Source organism: Dipodomys spectabilis, unplaced genomic scaffold (genome assembly GCF_019054845.1).
Source record: "Dipodomys spectabilis isolate Male_0828 unplaced genomic scaffold, ASM1905484v1 ptg000235l, whole genome shotgun sequence".
In the NCBI taxonomy this organism is placed as follows: domain Eukaryota; kingdom Metazoa; phylum Chordata; class Mammalia; order Rodentia; family Heteromyidae; genus Dipodomys; species Dipodomys spectabilis.
This window is the reverse complement of record NW_024870912.1, coordinates 3898986-3916589: the sequence shown is the minus strand read 5'-3', so window position 1 is coordinate 3916589 and position 17604 is coordinate 3898986. Positions and strand designations below refer to the sequence as shown.

The 17604-nt window shown below is 37.7% G+C and overlaps 1 protein-coding gene and 1 pseudogene across 4 annotated transcripts in view; one reads left to right on the top strand and one right to left on the bottom strand.

The window, feature by feature from the left end:
- Ptprm (protein tyrosine phosphatase receptor type M) overlaps window positions 1–17604 on the bottom strand; it is an 845793-nt gene that overhangs the window by 184327 nt on the left and 643862 nt on the right. The window lies entirely within an intron of this gene.
- LOC122124463 lies at window positions 4684–6057 on the top strand (annotated as a pseudogene).

Sequence of the window (17604 nt, the reverse complement as noted above, 5' to 3'; positions counted from 1 at the left end):
TATAAGAAATACAAGTTCTTCCATGATTTGATTCCCTACCCTAATCTGCTGTAGTTTGCTCACACCAGCTCACCAGAGCTCACTAATTTTGCACTTTGGACCACCTCCACCCCAGTCCTCTGTCCTCTGAAAACAACAAATTAATTTTTAATAAATTCAGTCACGTGCTATGCCTGGAATAGGATTGTGTTCAGATTGCTCTGAGCCCGATCAGTCATAAAGTGACATCTACAAGGAGGTTGAGAACCACTGGTTCATGAACACAAGGACTGAATGGGTACCTCATAGGTAGTACAAGCGCCAGGTATGACTGTGTCCTCGCCTGTGCAAAAGACTGTATTGCCTATGTTTGGAGACAGAAATAAGACACCTTTGGAATGCAACCTTGGTGATCCCAAGGATGAATTATATAGCCACTTTCATGAAGTGCCCCACCCTCCAGATAATGGATATGCTGAGGGAAGTTGAGCAAAGCTTATTTCTCTTTTCTTCCAGTCTGAAAATATCTAATATGTGAGTAAGTACATTAAGGAACAGATTAATTCCCTATTTCTCTGGTGGGATTAGCATGCCAACATTTTTGCTGGCAGCAGGATCATTAAATTCACAGGAAGTGTTTCCTTTCTTTGGAAAGAAGTAGAGGAGAAGCCAGCCAGTATGCCTGCAGCAGCACGATGCCTTTCTCTGCTGATGGTTGAGTTTTATGGCAGAGGCTCAGGGAGCAGGTTCTACCTTCTCCATTGAAAGGAGCTGCCTTGGCCTGTCTGAGTCTGCCATGCCAGCATGATGTCCACTGCTAATGAGTCAAAGGCATGCAGGTCTCAACTCTGAAAAACTGAGCTACTGTAACTCCTGAGTACATCACCTTTCTTAGGGAGTAGTGCTGTAATTGCTATCCATGACTGCTGTCCAATACTTCTAACTATCACAGCTGACATCCCAAGAAGAGCATTCAGAGCAGCACATCTGTCATCAAATGATTTCACAATATGGTCAAGAACTCCACAGCCACATTCACCTTTGGGAACCCAGTTCCAGAATAGCATCACCAAAGTATCTATTTGTGAGGTGGAAAAGTGAGATCACCAAAAACTATGCACTATTGGCAGCAATGAAGCCATGGAAATGTAAGACTTTAAGATCTTAGTGTCTTTTATTCAAGACCTTGGGATAATGCAAGGCTGAAGGAGTTCCTGACACCCAGCATGACTGTGAGAAAGGCCAGATCTAAGAAAGCACTGTAAATGCAGAGTAGAAGCACGGACTATTTTCTTTCAATATCACTGATGACTACTGACATCTTTTTAAAGGAGGGATTTTTTTATTTGCTATTTCTTTGTACTCTTGACTAAAACTTGTTTTTAGTATATTTTAGACAACTGTCATACTAATTCTTAAGGGAAAGGATGAAGGAAATGTATAATTTTCCAACAGAAAATTAAAAAGAAAATCCTGCATAATATCGATCAGAAATGTGGATCTCCATAAAGAAAGAAAGAGAGCCAGAGGAATGACATGTAAGATAAAAGAAAATAATTTTTAAATTCTTACTTGATCTAGCAGATGAAAGTTTGTGTAAAAGAGAGCTACTGCACAATATCCAATGTCCACAGCTTGTGAATAAGCAAAACGAACAATAGTAAAGGTACAGGGATAAAAGGGAGGAATAAATAATACATTGCTATTGCAAGAACATGCAGTACCCATGGCCAGTGTAATATCATTTGAAGGCAGATTCAAATTAGGTGCGAATGCATAGTGCAAACTTTAGGACAACTAATGCAAAAAGGAAAATAGTAAAAAAGTAAAGAAGAAAAATGGAATAATATGAAACACTCCATTACAACTACAAAAGGCAAAAAAGAATAATAGACAAATATAAGATCAAAGAAAACAGGACAGTAAATGGTTTAGAAAGTATTTTAAATGTCAATGACCTATGTAGATCAATTAAGAATTTGTCAAATGGGATAAAAGCAAGGCCTAGCTACTTATTATCTGTATGGAATGTACCATAAGTATAAAGATACAAATAGATTAAAGGCAAAGGGATGAACATGTACCATTTAAACAATAATATAATATGCTGTATTAAATTCACCAGAAAACTTCACAGAAGAGATGGATAAAGAGAAAGCATGGTATCAAGACAAAGGCAGCCTTTCTTCAAGAAGACTTAAACATCCATGATGTGTACATACCTGTAACAAAGCATCAATAAATACAAGTAAAGTGATAGAACTACAAGGAGAAATAGATGAATCCACTATAATAATGGGAGACTTAACATCCCTCTGTCAGCTAGGGACAAATCTGGCAGGCAGAAAATCAGTAAGGACATAGTTGAATTCAACAGCATCATCAATCAACTGGATTTAACTGACACCTTCAGAATATTTCACACAAAAACAGCAAAAATCCCATTATTCTCAAGCTCAAAGGAACATTCCCAAGGACAGAATAAATTTTGGGCCATAAACTATACCCCAACATTTGAAAGAATAGAAATTACAGAGTGTATGTCCTCAGATGAAAATGTAATTAAACTAGAATTCAGTAACAGAAAAGTAGCTGAAAATCCAAGCATACTTGAAGAAACACACTTCCTTAAAATGACAAACAGGGTAAAGAAGAAATCCCAAGAGAAATTTAAATAAATGTAACTAATGAATGTGAATACAACCCTAATTTTGTGGACCCCATCAAAAGTATTGCACAGCACTGGAATTTAAAGCATTATGCTCAAATCTTAGAAGCAAAGAAAAATCTAGAATCAATCATCTAACCATTGAACTTGAAAACTTGAAAAATAAAATCAAATTAAAACTAAAGTAAGCAGCTGGGCACTGATGGTTCACACCTGTAATCCTAGCTACCCAGAAGGCTGAAATCTGAGGATTACGGTTCAAAATCAACTAGAGTAGGAAAGTCCATGAGTCTTTTATCTCCAACAGATTACTGAAGAAGCCAAGAGTGAAGCTCAAGTGGTATAGCACTAACCTTGTGCAAAAGAATCTCAGGAACAGCACCTAGCCCCTGAGATCAAGCCCTAAGACTGGCAAAAACAAAAACATCAAAAAACACCAGAAACTAAAGGAAACAGAAGAAAACAAGTAATTAAGTTTAGAAGCCAATGAAAAGGGAATAAATAGAAAAGAAAATATTACTCAAAGATTGTTCTTTGAAATATAAGAATAGTAAATCTTTAATCAGGATAAAATAAAGAGTAAATACACAAACTACTTATATCATAAATTAAAGGAGAAGATCATTGCAGATCTCAGGGTCATTAAAAGGATATGAATATTAAAAATATGAACAATTTTATGCCCTATGAATTTGACAATTAGATAAAATGCACTAATCCTTTGAAAGAAGTATTTCCAAAATTCACACAAGAAACATAATGTGACTAGACTTATACCTAAAAAAGATATTGAACCAATAATTAATAGCTTTCCAAGCAAAAAGCAAATATTTAAGAAAGTAGCCAGGTGCTGGTGGCTCATGCCTATAATTCTAGCTAATCAGGAAGCTGAGATATGAGAATCATAGTTTGAAACCAGCCCAAGCAGAAAAGCATGTAAAGGTGACACTGATCATTGTACTCTTTAAACTGAAATGTTGAATTGAAACCCCTTTGTACAACTAATAATAATAAAATTTAAAAAGGAAAACAAAGAAAAAGGAAAATCTGTGACAATCTTATCTCCAATTAACCATCAAAAAGCCGTAAGTGGAGACATGGCTCAAGAGGTAGAATGTCAATCTTGAGTAAAAAAGTAAGCAGGAGTATGAGGCTCTAAGCCCTAGAAGAAAGAAAGAAAGAAAGAAAGGAAGGAAGAAAGGAAGGAAGGAAGGAAGGAAGAAAGAAGGAAAGAAAAAAAGAGAGAGAGAAAGAGGAAGGAAGGAAGGAAGGAAAGAAGGAAGGAAGGAAGGAAGGAAGAAAGGAAGAAAGGAAGGGAGGGAGGGATGGAGGGAGGGAGGGAGGGAGCAAAGAAAATAGGAAGGAAGAAATCAAACTTGATATATAGATTTGATGTAGTCCCCATTTTGTGGCTATCAATACTTTTTAAACACATTTATAAGATTTCTTCGTTGCTTTGTATGTTCCTCCCCCACAGTATAACCCCTGCTTTCACTGGATTTGATGTCGGTATAATTTGTGGAGGGGAAGGGAAAAAACAAATCATTTAAATAGGGATATAGGTGGACCCATTGCAACAATGAGATGTACAAGTCGTTATGTCGAAAATGAACTTTACAACTTTGGTGGTGGTGGCGGAGGATTGGGGGGGAGGGGAGGATGGGAAGGGATGGGAAGGGGAAACAAAGGAGGAGACTACAATGTTTGATCAGAAATGTACTCATTATCGTGCCCATGTAATTGTAACCCCTCTGTACAGTATTTTCACAATAAAAAAAAAAAAGATAAAAATTTAAGATAGTTTTTATGGCTGCAGGTGAAAGTGAGAGCTGAGCAGCTTGTGTTTCTCCTCTGGTGCCTTTCCTTTCACAACAGGACCGTGGAGTCCTCACGGTGGGGAACCAGCCAGCACGTCCTTGACAGCCCAGACTTGGGCTGTGCACTGGATCAGCTGGCCTTTGAGGGGACTGTAATACATAAATGCGTGTGGATAGCCTTTCATTCTCCCAAATGCCCATGAAGTGTTAGGCCCAGACATTGAACTGTGGAGAGGCTGAAGATGCCATGTGTAGTTCTGGACACGACACTCAAGATGCCATAGGCTAAGCTTGATCAGGAAAAGCATGGAAAAAATGCCAGATGCCCCTCAGTAGATGAATGGATCAAGAAAATGTGGTATATATACACAATGGAATTCTATGCCTCCATCAGAAAGAATGACATTGCCCATTTGTTAGGAAATGGAAAAACTTGGAAAAAATTATATTAAGTAAAGTAAGCCAGGCACAAAGAAACATAGGTCCCATGGTTTCCCTTATTTGCAATAACTAGTATATGTCTAGGACAAGCAGAAAAGGTCAAAAGCTATGTACATATGACCAGATAAGATGATGTTAGGCAAAATGAACCTCAAGATAGAGACACAAGTTGTTTTATCTTTCTTGCTGTTGTTTTCAATGTGCCATGTGATTTTTTGTTTCTTTTTTATGCTCTTCCCCCATGGTATAAATGTTGTTTTCACTGTATTTTATTCCTCGTCCCTGAATCTTGTATATACATTTTCTAATTTGGGGAGGGGAAGGGAAATAACAAAATGCTGAAGTAAGGTATACAGGATGACCCATTGTAACAACGAGATGTACAAGATACTATGTTGAAAACAAACTTTACAACTTTGAGGGTAAGGAAGGAGAAGTTGGGGATGTGGGGAGAGAAGGGATGGTAGGGGAAAAACAAAGGAGGAGGTAACAATGTTCGATAGGAAATGTACTCATTACCTTATTCATGTAACCGCAACCCCTCTGTACAGTATTTTTATGATAAAAAATATCTACCAAAAAATGACAGATCTTGTAGCTGTGTGGGATGTGGCCATCAGCGATGGAATCTACAAGATTAAATTCGAACACATGATAACCTCAGGAAAACCAGTAGTGTATGTAGACCGGAAGGAAAAAAGAAAATTGGTGGACAAAGAAATGTTCACAAGTGGAGCTGCAGAGACCAAAGCCACCCTAAACATTGACACAGTTACTGGATTTGCTTATGAATATACTCTAGAAATTAATGGGAAGAGCCTCAAAAAGTATATGGAAAACAGATCAAAGACCCACCAACACGTGGGTGGTGCACCTGGATGATCAAGACTTCCAAGTTGTTCTGGAAAAAGACACGATGGACATTTGGTGCAATGGAAAGCAAATGGAAACACTTCAGCCTTGGGAAGCACCACTGTTATATAAAAGTGGTTAGCAGTGGGAAGCAGAGAGAGGGCATTGTCCACACCTTCGTGATGGACAACAGAGAAATCCCAGAGACTCCTGAGTGATTTCTCTTCATAAATTGTAGTCTGAAGAAGTCAAGGTCAGGACTTTTTAAGGACTGTGGTAATTAAATTTGTTTCACAGGTACTTCTCCATATAGTTAGTCTACAATGTTTTTCTTTTTGTTTTTAAAATTTTCAAGTCATTTGAAACTAATATTCCAAGGATCAGGAAAAAATATTATGTGCAATCAGAGCAATTAAAATTTATTTTTTATTTTAAAGCCAAATGGAAAATAAGGTAAACCACAATCACTAGCACTTCATAAGCAGTGTTTTATTATAATAAACTGTGAAACAAAAAATGTGAGATAAAAATATAACAGATTAAAAAAGATAAAAGACCCAGGAGAAGAACATAGGTGGAAGATTAACACTAGCTGGCTTCCACAATTACTGTAAAGCTTAAGTGATGAAGACACTGTGGTCACAGCAGACAATAGGTTGCTGACAGAATAGAGATCCCAGAAAGAGACCAACATAAATACAGTCATTGTTCTTTGACAAAGGAACAAAGATAAGGCAATGAAGCAAGAACAACTTTTTCAACAAGTTAATAGTGAAAAAAACTAGACATCTTCATGCAAAAAAAAAAAAAAGTCCACTGAAAATAAATAAATCTGGATGCAGGCTTTTTAAAAACTATGTCAATATAGATAATAGACCAAACTGTAAAATCCACAACTACAAAATACACAGAAGAGAATCTAGAAATTCCTGATAATCTTGGGCATGGCAATGACTTTTTAAGAAGGCTTTCAAATTGTGAGCCACGAAATAAAGAGTGGACTTTGCTTAAATTAAAAACTTCTGCTCTGTGAATTCCACTAATCAAGAGAAAGGAAACTAAATACTCAAAGAAACTGTCTGCAGAAGACATATCTGATAACGTGTTAGTATATATAATATACAAAGAGTCCTTAATACTCATCAGTAAGAACACAAAAAAGAAGAATTTAAAAAAACTACCTAGCTAGTCCCTTAATAGTCATAGCATCTAAGAAAATAAAGAGATGGCAAATCAGCATAGGAAAAGATAACCATATTGAGTGTGTGTGATTCAGGAAAAGCTCATTGATAAAATGAGAGACCCCTGGGCATGGTAGTCTATGATCTTAGCACTAAGGCAGGAGGATTGTGAGGTTGAAGATAGCCTGGGCTATACAGAAAGATCATTTGACATAGAAACAAATGAACTTCAAAACATCAACAACAAAAACAATGGCTTATCGCTATATATCTATTTGAATGCTCAAAATCAATAAAAAATGACAGAAACCCTCATTTACTGCTAGTGGGAATGGAAAATGACACATTCACTGTGGAACAAAGTAGGAGTTTCTTTCCAAATTAACATTCTTTTCATATGACCTAACAATCACATGCTTTAGCATTTATCCCCCCACACACACACACACAACTGAAAACTTAATGTCCATGCAAAAATGTGGCTTAGTGGTAGAATGCTTGCCTAGCATGCACAAAGCCCTGGGTTCGATTCCTCAGTACTACACAAACAAAAAAGGCCAGAAGGGGTGCTGTGGCTCAAGTGGTAGAGTGCTGGCCTTGAGCAAAAGAAGCTCAGGGGCACTGCCCAGGGCTTGAGTTGAAGCCCTAGGACTGGCAAAAAAAATATGCAGATAGATATTTATAGTGGGTTTATTTGCAATTGTCAAAACTTATGAGCAACCAGGATATCTTTTAGTAGGCAAATGGATAAACTGTGATCTAACCGAACAATGGAAGATTATTCAGGGCTCAGGAGAAATGATCCATCAAGCCACAGAAGGAAACAGAGGAAATGTAAGTGGGTTTGGCTAAGTGAAAGATGTCAATCTGAAAGGCTATACATAGCATGGTTACATGACATTCTGGGAAGGCAAGAACTATGGAGTGAGTAAAAATACAAAGAGCTTAGTTTCTGACAGAGGTCCTGGGAGAAAGAGGAATGAACAGAGAACAGAAGTTTAGGGTAGTAAAGTTATGCTATATGACACCACCCTAATGAAAGATTCTTGCTAATAGAATGTCAAGATGGAATGAACAACACTCATGCAAACCCTAATGTGAACTATAGACTTTGGATATAATGAATTATCAATAGAGGTTTGTGAATGATATCAAATGTTACCATTATGCTGGAGATATTGATAATGGAGGGAGCTGTCAGCAAGTGTAGTTGATGAGTACATGAGAACTCTCTTTTCCATTTGCTATAACTTGGCTCTTGACTGTCTTTCAAAGGCCCAGTGGAACTACTGAAACTATAGGAAGATGGTAAAAAATCTGAAGAGTTGGTGCCTAGTTGAAGTGCTTAGATCACTAGAGGCATGTCCTCTAAAGGGATTGTGGGATGCCACCTCTCCCTGGCCTTGTGCCTCCTTTTGACTTTCTTTCTTGACATCTAGGAGGGGAATAACTTTGTTTTGTTATACACTCTCTACCAGGACATGCTGCCTTACTGCAGGCCCAAAGCAATGGGTCTACCAGCCATGAATAAACCTCCAAAACTACAAAATAAAAAGAAAACTTACCTTTTTTAGTTGGCTATTTTAAGTATTTGGTCATACTAATGGAAAATTGAATGACACACTGTCTAAGTCTATTAAAATTATAATATGGTTTGGAGGAAAAATTAGAGGAAGAAAAAATAGTTGTAATTTTTAAATTGCAAACTCTAATGTAGGTGAGAAAAGATAGAACTGTGCCATGAATTCAAATGAAAGGCAAGGTCATTATACTACATGCTTATTTTACTCTACTTGCTGTATTTTCTTTTCTGGGGTAAAAATGAAAACATGGAATAAAGTAGGTGTTGGTGGCTCTTGACTGTAATCCTAGTAACTCAAGAGTCTGAGAGCAAAGGAGTCAGGTTTGAAGCCATTCTAGACAGAAAAGTGTGCAAGAGTTCTATCTTCAATTAACCTGCAAAAAGCAGACGTGATGTATGGCTCGAGTGATGGAGCACCAGCCTTGACTGCACATACACAAAACACTTAACAGATACATGAAAACCAAACCAAAAATGATCATGGAATGAGTTTAAAAAGAATGTGAAAAGACTTCTTGAAATATTACTATCCCCATGACAGATGTGATCACAAATGGAAGACTGAACATATAAGGAAAGAGTGAACATATCACCAGTGTGTCCACAGACAGATCAAGGGCTGGATGACAAACGGCTACCAGTTACGAGAACAGGCTCAGCAGGATGGAAGGGCACATTTGTCACAAGTGCCAGGGCACTCGAAGGGACAGAATTCATGGGTCAATTTCAGTGTGGCTTCTCCTTAGTCAGTACTGTTATAGCCACTTAGAGTGAAGGACATGGCTACTACAGCATTACTAGCCACTTCCTCTCTATGGTAGACATGAAGTCCGGAACTAGAAAAGACTTGACAGCACTGAGCTGAAGCTTAGTTTTTACCCCTAGAGAAGGCATCTTCATTTTACAATAATCTTTCACTTAAATACTACAGTGATGGTAAAATTTACAGCAATGGAAATCACATGGAGACAAGAGCCAGGACAAATGACTTTCTGGTCTTGGCTTTTACAATTAACTGTATGTTTAGACTTAATTGAGATCTGGGGTAGAGACTGGAACCAAGAAGTATTTAATTTTCTCACAGTAGGGATCAGATAGTTATTGGTTGAGTCCAACCATGTGTACTATACCAAATTGCCAAGATCCATCTGAAGAAGCCTACATGAATAAATGGATGTCACCTTAAAGATAGATCTGAACAAATTATCACATAATGTTTTTGAAGTCAAAGGTTTTAGGAAAACCAATGTGGTCTGACAACTAATTCTTTTAACTCAAACTACAGCAGCTGATAGAAATACAATATGAAAATAATAGTTATGAAAAGTTTGGAGGACTTCAGACAAGTAAGGCAATTTGTATTCACAAACTTGTACTCATACAACAATCCAGTAAGGACATTGCTGCTATTATCCCTATTGTAGAGAGAAGGAAATTGAGTTAGTCATGGCCAATTGTCCAAGGCTCCAAGGCTAGAGAAGAACTTTAGACAGCTGGCATTGTATTTATAGGTAGAGATAAAAGTCACCTCTAAAGTAGGTCCTGGTGGCTCATGCCTGTAATCCTAGCTATGAAGGAGACAGAGAGCTGAGTTAGAGTGGTTTGAAGCATGCCTGGGCAGAAAAGTCTATGAGACTCCAAAATAACCATCTCCAAAATAACCAGTGTAAAGCTGGGCTGGAGGCATGGCTCAAGTAGTAGAACACCAGATAAGCAAGGGAACCAAACTAGCAGGTGCAAGTCTCTGAGTTCAAATCCTCATACCGGTCAAAATAAATTGTCTCTAAAATCATTGAGTGTATCAGTAATGATACTTTATTGGTTGCTTAAATCTGCACAAGAGATAAAGGCTAGTTTACTTTGCCAGGTAAGCATTGCTGACTGGTAGAAGTGCTCATGTTATCACTGAGGTATTATTAGGATATTATATTTAAGAAGTCCACTCAATCTGACCCCGAATCATGGAGGGTACTTGCTACCTACCCAGACTTATGTTTTTCACAGACTAGTTAATGAGGCATGTATTTGTCCCAAAGATTAACTTTATATTCAAACTAGTTAGGAGTTAAGGCATTTATTTTTAAAATCTTCTTTGGATCTTCTGTTTTAGGGTTTATATCTTAACCATACAATGAGATATAGTGATGACCTTAAAAATTATTTAGCCATAAAAGAAGAATGAAATTCTAGTATATTTGGCAATGCACTGAAGAAGGAACTGGGTAACAATACTTATGTATGTTGATCTTGGAAGTAGAGTAAAGTAGTGATTTCCTGAGGTTGAGGAGTGAAGAAGAGAGAGAAAAATGCTGAGAGGATGAGTACATAGGAGTGTAGCTGGATGGGAAAAATACCTTCTCTTGTTCATAGCACAGTGCTATAACTGTGGTTGACAATACTTAAATGTTCATGTAGTGGAGAGGATTTTGAATGTTTCCATCACAAATAAATGATACCAGTTGATATTATTTTGAATGACCTAAGTGGCAAAAGATGCTGTGGAATAGTACCTGACAACAGAGGGCCCCTGTAAAGGAACACATCAGGGCAAAGAAACAAAGACACGTGCAGATCTCCTGATCAAATAACTGCTGGCATTTCTCTCAGTATAGGTGAGCACAATGCACAGGACTATATGTATTTTATGCAAAGAGGTTCAAGATAGAACTTGTTATATGAACTTAACAAAAATTATTCTTACCCAAACTTACAAGCTGAAAATAAAATATTTTGAAGACTGTCTTTTTTTAAAAAAATAATTTGAAATTACAGGAAGTAAAGTCTATGATCACTTCTAAATCATGACATAAATGTCTTATGTCATCTGAGATGACAGTTACTATTATTGCAAATTACAATAAAAACGATCAAGATTATTATGTCATTTTTCCAATAAAAATCATATAATTCTAAGTTAAACTGACTTGTGAGAATAAAAATAGGTCAAATAACCTCTGATTTCATATTTGGAATTTAAAATTTTAAGAGGTGAGAGAGTAGGAGTAGCTATTTTTTCCTAAAAGTAGACTTTTGTTCCTGTTTGAGACAAGGTCTCACTCTGTAGCCCAAGCTAGCTTGCATTTCCTGAACTATTTGCCTCACCCACCCAAGTGCTGATCTTGCATGCCTCAAAAAATAGAACTTTTGGTTGATTAAAAAAATATTTTCATAATCATTGAAATTTACAGGTTTCTAATCAGTTAGCATTAATGGTTTAGGAGCTATTAAAGAATAAGTATTAAAGACATTTATTTTATTATGCTTACAGGCACACCTTCCATGGCAGCTACATGAGGATAGAGCTCTGTTCTTTGGTTATTATTCATCTCTCATCCTGAAACAGTACCTGACAAATGGTGGTAGTTATCAAGTATTTGTTTGATTATGCAGCTTTACATTTTTTTTTCTATTTGATAAACCATAATTGTGGGAGGGAGAGGCATAGCAGACAGGCAGACAGAAAGACACACAGATAGACACAAGCAGTGAGTGGCTCTACAGGCTCTGGCTCAGTTCTTGGTAAGGATGCATAGTCTCATGCTCAGTCTCGTGTCCTTAGCAGTTCAGCTGATGAAGAATCCAAAGGCTGCTGGCAGTTAACCACATACAATCATTTCATGGATGCTGGCACTTTATCTGAATTTTTTTTCTGAGTGCTATGGTTTGAATGAGTTCTCCCAAAAAGTTTGTGTGTTGAAAAGTGAATTCTCAAATTCCTATGGTGATGGTATTTAGAGGTGGAGTCTTTGGGAAATTTAGATGAGGATTCAATGGGATTGTGAACTGAAGGTCTCATGATGATGTTAGTAGCTTTCATAGAGGAACAGAGATCTGGTCAGCACATGTCACACCTTGTGACACCTTCACTGTTATGATGCAGGAGGCCTTCATCATGTGCTGGAAACTTAATATTGGACTTAAAGGAAAAAGCAATTTATTTTATTACAAATTGTCTACTTTGTGGTGTTCTACTACAGCAGCAGAAATGGACTAAAGATAGTGATGGAGGTTCAGCACCAGTGGCTAATGCCTATAATCCTAGCCACTCAGGAGGCTGAGATCTGGGGATTATAGTCTGAAGCTAGACTTGGCAGGAAAGTCCATGAGACTCTTATTCCCAATTAACCAGCCAAAGGCTAGAAGTGTAACTGTGCCTCAATTGGTAGACCATAAGTCTTGAGAGAAAAAGCTAAGGGATAGTACCCTGGTCCTGCACTCAAGGCCCAGTACAGGCATAAAAATCAGACAGTTATGGAGAGTAAGCGCGCGCGCGCGCGCGCACACACGCACACACACACACACACACACACACACACACACACACTCGTTTTGTAACTCGAATCAAACACGATTCATATAACAGCCTTAAAGAAAAAAGCCTTTGGTTCAGTCCTGAAACACTTTCTGATGACCCCTTCATTACCTCTCTGTGGGGGAAAATACCAGCTTCCCTGCTTCTCTCACTTACCTTTCCTGTCAAGGAAATCTTCCTATAATTTGCTCTGCATCTGGAGGATGGGAGCTCACATTCTGCAACACTTTGAAGCTTTTGAGCATGTGCCACTGTAAGACTCATAAACACGCACACAGCCTGCCCTGCAAGATCCACCTGTACATAGATCCCTCTTAGCACAAACAACTTCCATTTGGGACTAACTCATGACTCACACAGGAACCTGAATGTAACTTCCCAAACTAGCAGAAGATTCTTAAATGTTAAAACAAAAGTCAGACATAAAAATAATAGATACAGTAGCTGTCATCCTTAGTAATACTTGGTTTAGTTTTATTTCTCACATTAGGGCAGTATGACTCTAAAGGGACCGGAACTTGAGATTGGCACAAGAAATATGAAGTTGGTACAACCCACAGTAGAGCAAAAACAGGAATAGAGAAACAGTAGTGATAGCAGGTCTCCGCTCACCGTCCATTGTGTGCACATTACCTCAAAATGTAATGGTTTCAAAAATGTCATTCTGCAGCAAGACTACACTGGCATACTGTTGATCCTCTATCTGACTATAAGTGCAAGTGAGAAAGGGAGAAGTTCAGTGTATGTCACAATGGAATCAAGCCTCTACTTCCCCCATGGTGATATTTGTGAAGCTCCCTAAAATATCTTGCAATGTCTCTGCCCAATAAAAACAGGGCAGGGCATTTGTGTCAGCTCATAAAGGAAAAATGGGCCTCAATATAACTGCATATTCTGGATTCTAACTTAAGTGCTGATATTATAAAATCTGAATGATCCCTTGGATGTAGAGAACTAAGTATCCAAGAATCTCATAAACATATAAACTGAAAATTAAAAAAAAAAACAAATTACCAATTAAAATAATAGTTGCTGGTTAATTTATGCAGAAATAAATCCAACCTGTTTCTTAAGGAGCCCTAGTAACTACCAACAAACATACTTCCTAACAGATGCAAGGACTTTAACCCAGAAAGGGATGCCCCCAATCATCAGGAAAAAAGATCTCTTGCAGATGACCTAGTCTGGGAAATCTATACAAGATGTTATGTGGTGACATGGAATTACAGATGGGATTGAGGCTGATAATGAGGTAAGCCTAAAACAGAGAATTCATCCCAAATTATCCTGATGGGCCTATATAATAACATGATTGTGTGTGTGTGTGTGTGTGTGTGTGTGTGTGTGTGTGTGTGTGTGTGTGTGCGTGCGTGCAGGGGCAAATGCTCTTGAACTACACTTCCAGTTCTGTTGTTTTGATTTGAAGAAAGGTTTTCTGCTATTTTTGCGGTGTGGGTCTCAAACTCTGTATGTGATCCTCCTGTTTTTGCTTACTGAGTAGCTGCATGAATCACTACACTTGGCTCTGAAACATTGTTGCTTGTTACTAAAAATATGAAAGGCACTCCCCCACAGTGTAACCCCCGCTTTCACTATATTTGATGTCAGTATAACATGTGGAGGAGATGGGGACAAACAAGTCGTTTAAGGATTCAGGTGGACCTGTTGCAACAATGAGAAGTACAAAATGTCATGTCAAAACCAGCTTTACAATGTCGGGGGGAGGGGGGGTATGATTGGGTGGGAGGGAGGGGGGAGGCTGGGAAGGGAGGTGAAGGGTAAACAAAGGAGGAGGCTGCAATGCTTGGTAAGAAATGTATGCATTATCCTGCCCATGTAATTGTAACCCCTCTGTACAGTATGTTCTCAAATAAAATAAAATTAAATTAAAAAAAAATATGAAAGGCAAATTATTTGAGGTTTAAATTTGGCTATTTGTTAGTTCTATACGTATATGGTGAAATGGGATGAGAATAATGGAGAAAAAAAGATTACTTCTTCCAAAATTAGAGCAAATGCTTGAGTATCATTGAAGTTGGACTAAGTTAGTAGAGTTGATTAGTTTGTTTTATCACACATTCACACACTTGTGCTGTCATCTATGAAAATGTTTGCTAATGTGATAAAAAATGAACCTTATAATTTGTCATTTTGTATATACCTATGTGTGAGGTTATATTAGAAAATTTATGTTTCCGTATGACAGAATACATTCCTGTTGTATATTTACATTTATTTTTAATTAGGTTTTGATCTCTACATAGTCATAATATCTGAGCCATTAATACTTTTAAAGCCAAATATTATATTTTCTGCTAATCTATAGCTTAATTTAATCTATACTTAAATATTTATGTTTAAAGTATCTTTTGAAATAAATTTATAATTTTGAAATATTCCAAGTTTATCCATTATGTCTATTATGATTTAGCATTCTTTTGTTCCCAGACAACATGAAGACATTGTCTTAGACTTCATTTCAACTCATGGTCTTTCCCTGTCTAGTGAGCATAGTCAGGGGGATGAATTAGACACTGTGTGGCTATATGGGTCTAGAAGCAATGACTGGCTTGGTTTTTAACTACCATCTCTTGCAGGCAGATTGTGGTTTCTACACATCATTTTTCACTGTTAGCAACCAGAGTTTGTATAGAAATGACTGATTCTGGGCTGGAAATGTGGCTCAGTGGTAGAGTGCTTGCCTTGCATTCATGAAGCCCCAGATTCGACTCCTCTGTACCAAATAAACAGAAAAAAAGTCAGAAGTGGCACAGTGGCTCACGTGGTAGAGCATTAGCCTTGAGCCAAAGAAACTCCCAGGCTCTGAGTTCAAGCCCCATGACAGGAAAAAACAATTTAAAAAAAATGACTGATTCCAATTATAGGCAGACAACACACAAAATGAGCTGAAGAAACTGTGCCATCTCAGAAACTCTCAAATGTCAAAAGAATATAAAATCCAGGAGTTGGTGGCTTACACTTATAAGTGTAGCTATTCAGGAGGCTGAGATCTGAGGATCATAGTTCAAAGCCAGCCTGGACAGTGAAGTCTGCAAGACTCATCTCCAATTAATCACAAAAGAAAGCCAGAAGTGGAGCTGTGGCTCAAGTGGTAGAGTGTTAGCCTTGAGCACAAAAACTCAGGGACAATGCCCAATCCCAGAGTTCAAGCCCCTGAACTGGTTAAAAAAAAAAACAAACAAGAATATAAAAAAATAATTTGAGGGGGCTCTGGCTGGCTGCACATAAGATACCCTGAACATCCAAACACTAATTAGCATAAAATATTAAGCCATACTACAAACCCTGCATTCAGGGAAGTAAGAGAGGCTGAGATGTGGTATTGGGCAACAGCAAGAGTAGGGAAGGCTAACAAAGAGAGTGAATGAGGATGAATATGGCTGATGTAGTCTATTTGCATATATGAAAATAGAAGACAAATCCTGCTGGAACTGTTTTTAGAGAAGGGAGTGGGATAAGAAGAGTGATAGAGCTGGGGGGAGGTTTACTAAGATACATTGTTTACATATGTGGAAAAGTCACAATGTAATCTCCTTGGTATACCACATGTACACTAATAAAACATTACTTGATAATGGTTATCACGTAATGAAAAAAGCCTGTGTACATAATGGCACCATTAGAAATTTTATAATGTCCTTCGGTACCAATTCATCATGCAACTGAAAAAATACGGGGAATGAACTTCAAGTATTTATCTTTAATTTCCTATATGAACTTGTATTTCAGGGCAACCAAGTAGATAAATAGAGAATGATACTTAACATGTAAAGAACAAATGATAAAAGATGCCAAGGTTTTCAAATTAGTAATAAAATAATAGATCTAGGTAATCATCATAAGTCCCTTAAAAACCTATCAAGTGCTAGGTTGATGTTAAACTTTATAATGGATGGACAAAACTGTCAAAACCATTACTCGCAGTTCAACCTCCACACCTTCCTTACACAAAGTAATGGGAAGTACAAAACACTACCTATGAGCTGGATGAGGATGATACATGCCTGTCATCCCAAGCTATGTGGGAGGCTGAGATTGGCAGGATCATGGTTCCTAGCTAGTGGGAGCAAAAGTCTGTCAGTGCCCATCTCCTTTGTGGGAACCTAGATGTTGTAGTACACTAAAACAATGAAGACTAAAGTAGGCAAACTGTAGCTCAGGCAGGTACCCCAATGAAAAGTAAGACCCTATGCTAAAACTAGTTAGCCAAAAACAGGGCTGGAGGCATGGCTCAAGAATGAGGGTGACTAACAAATATGAGGTCCTGAGTTCAAAACCCCCATAAAAATAATCTCCTATTCCCTATGAATGATGCTACCACACCAAAACAAGGCTCTGATTGCACCTCTAATCTCAGCCTCAGTTGGTAGAAAACATAACAAATGACTAAAACAAGGAAGTATCATCCAAGATCAGAATGTGAAGAATTCTACAGGTAGAATAGTTCATTCAACAAATAAGTAGGCTAGGGATGGACCATACTCTTCCAGTTACAGACGAGGAATCAGAGATGAGGTTGAGGGATTTGCCCTTGGGTCACAAATACTTCAGGAATGAGATTCAAATGAAAATACTGGTCTCTTCGATTATTTCTAGCCATTTTTTTCCCCTCAGGACAATCTGGCCAAGGCCTCTAGCTTGACAAGGTCATTCTCAGACCAACTTTTAAATAGGGAATCTGATTTTTCTGAGTTTTAATGAAAATTCATAGACAAAAGAATGGAAATATGCATGACCTGAGAAGCCACTGA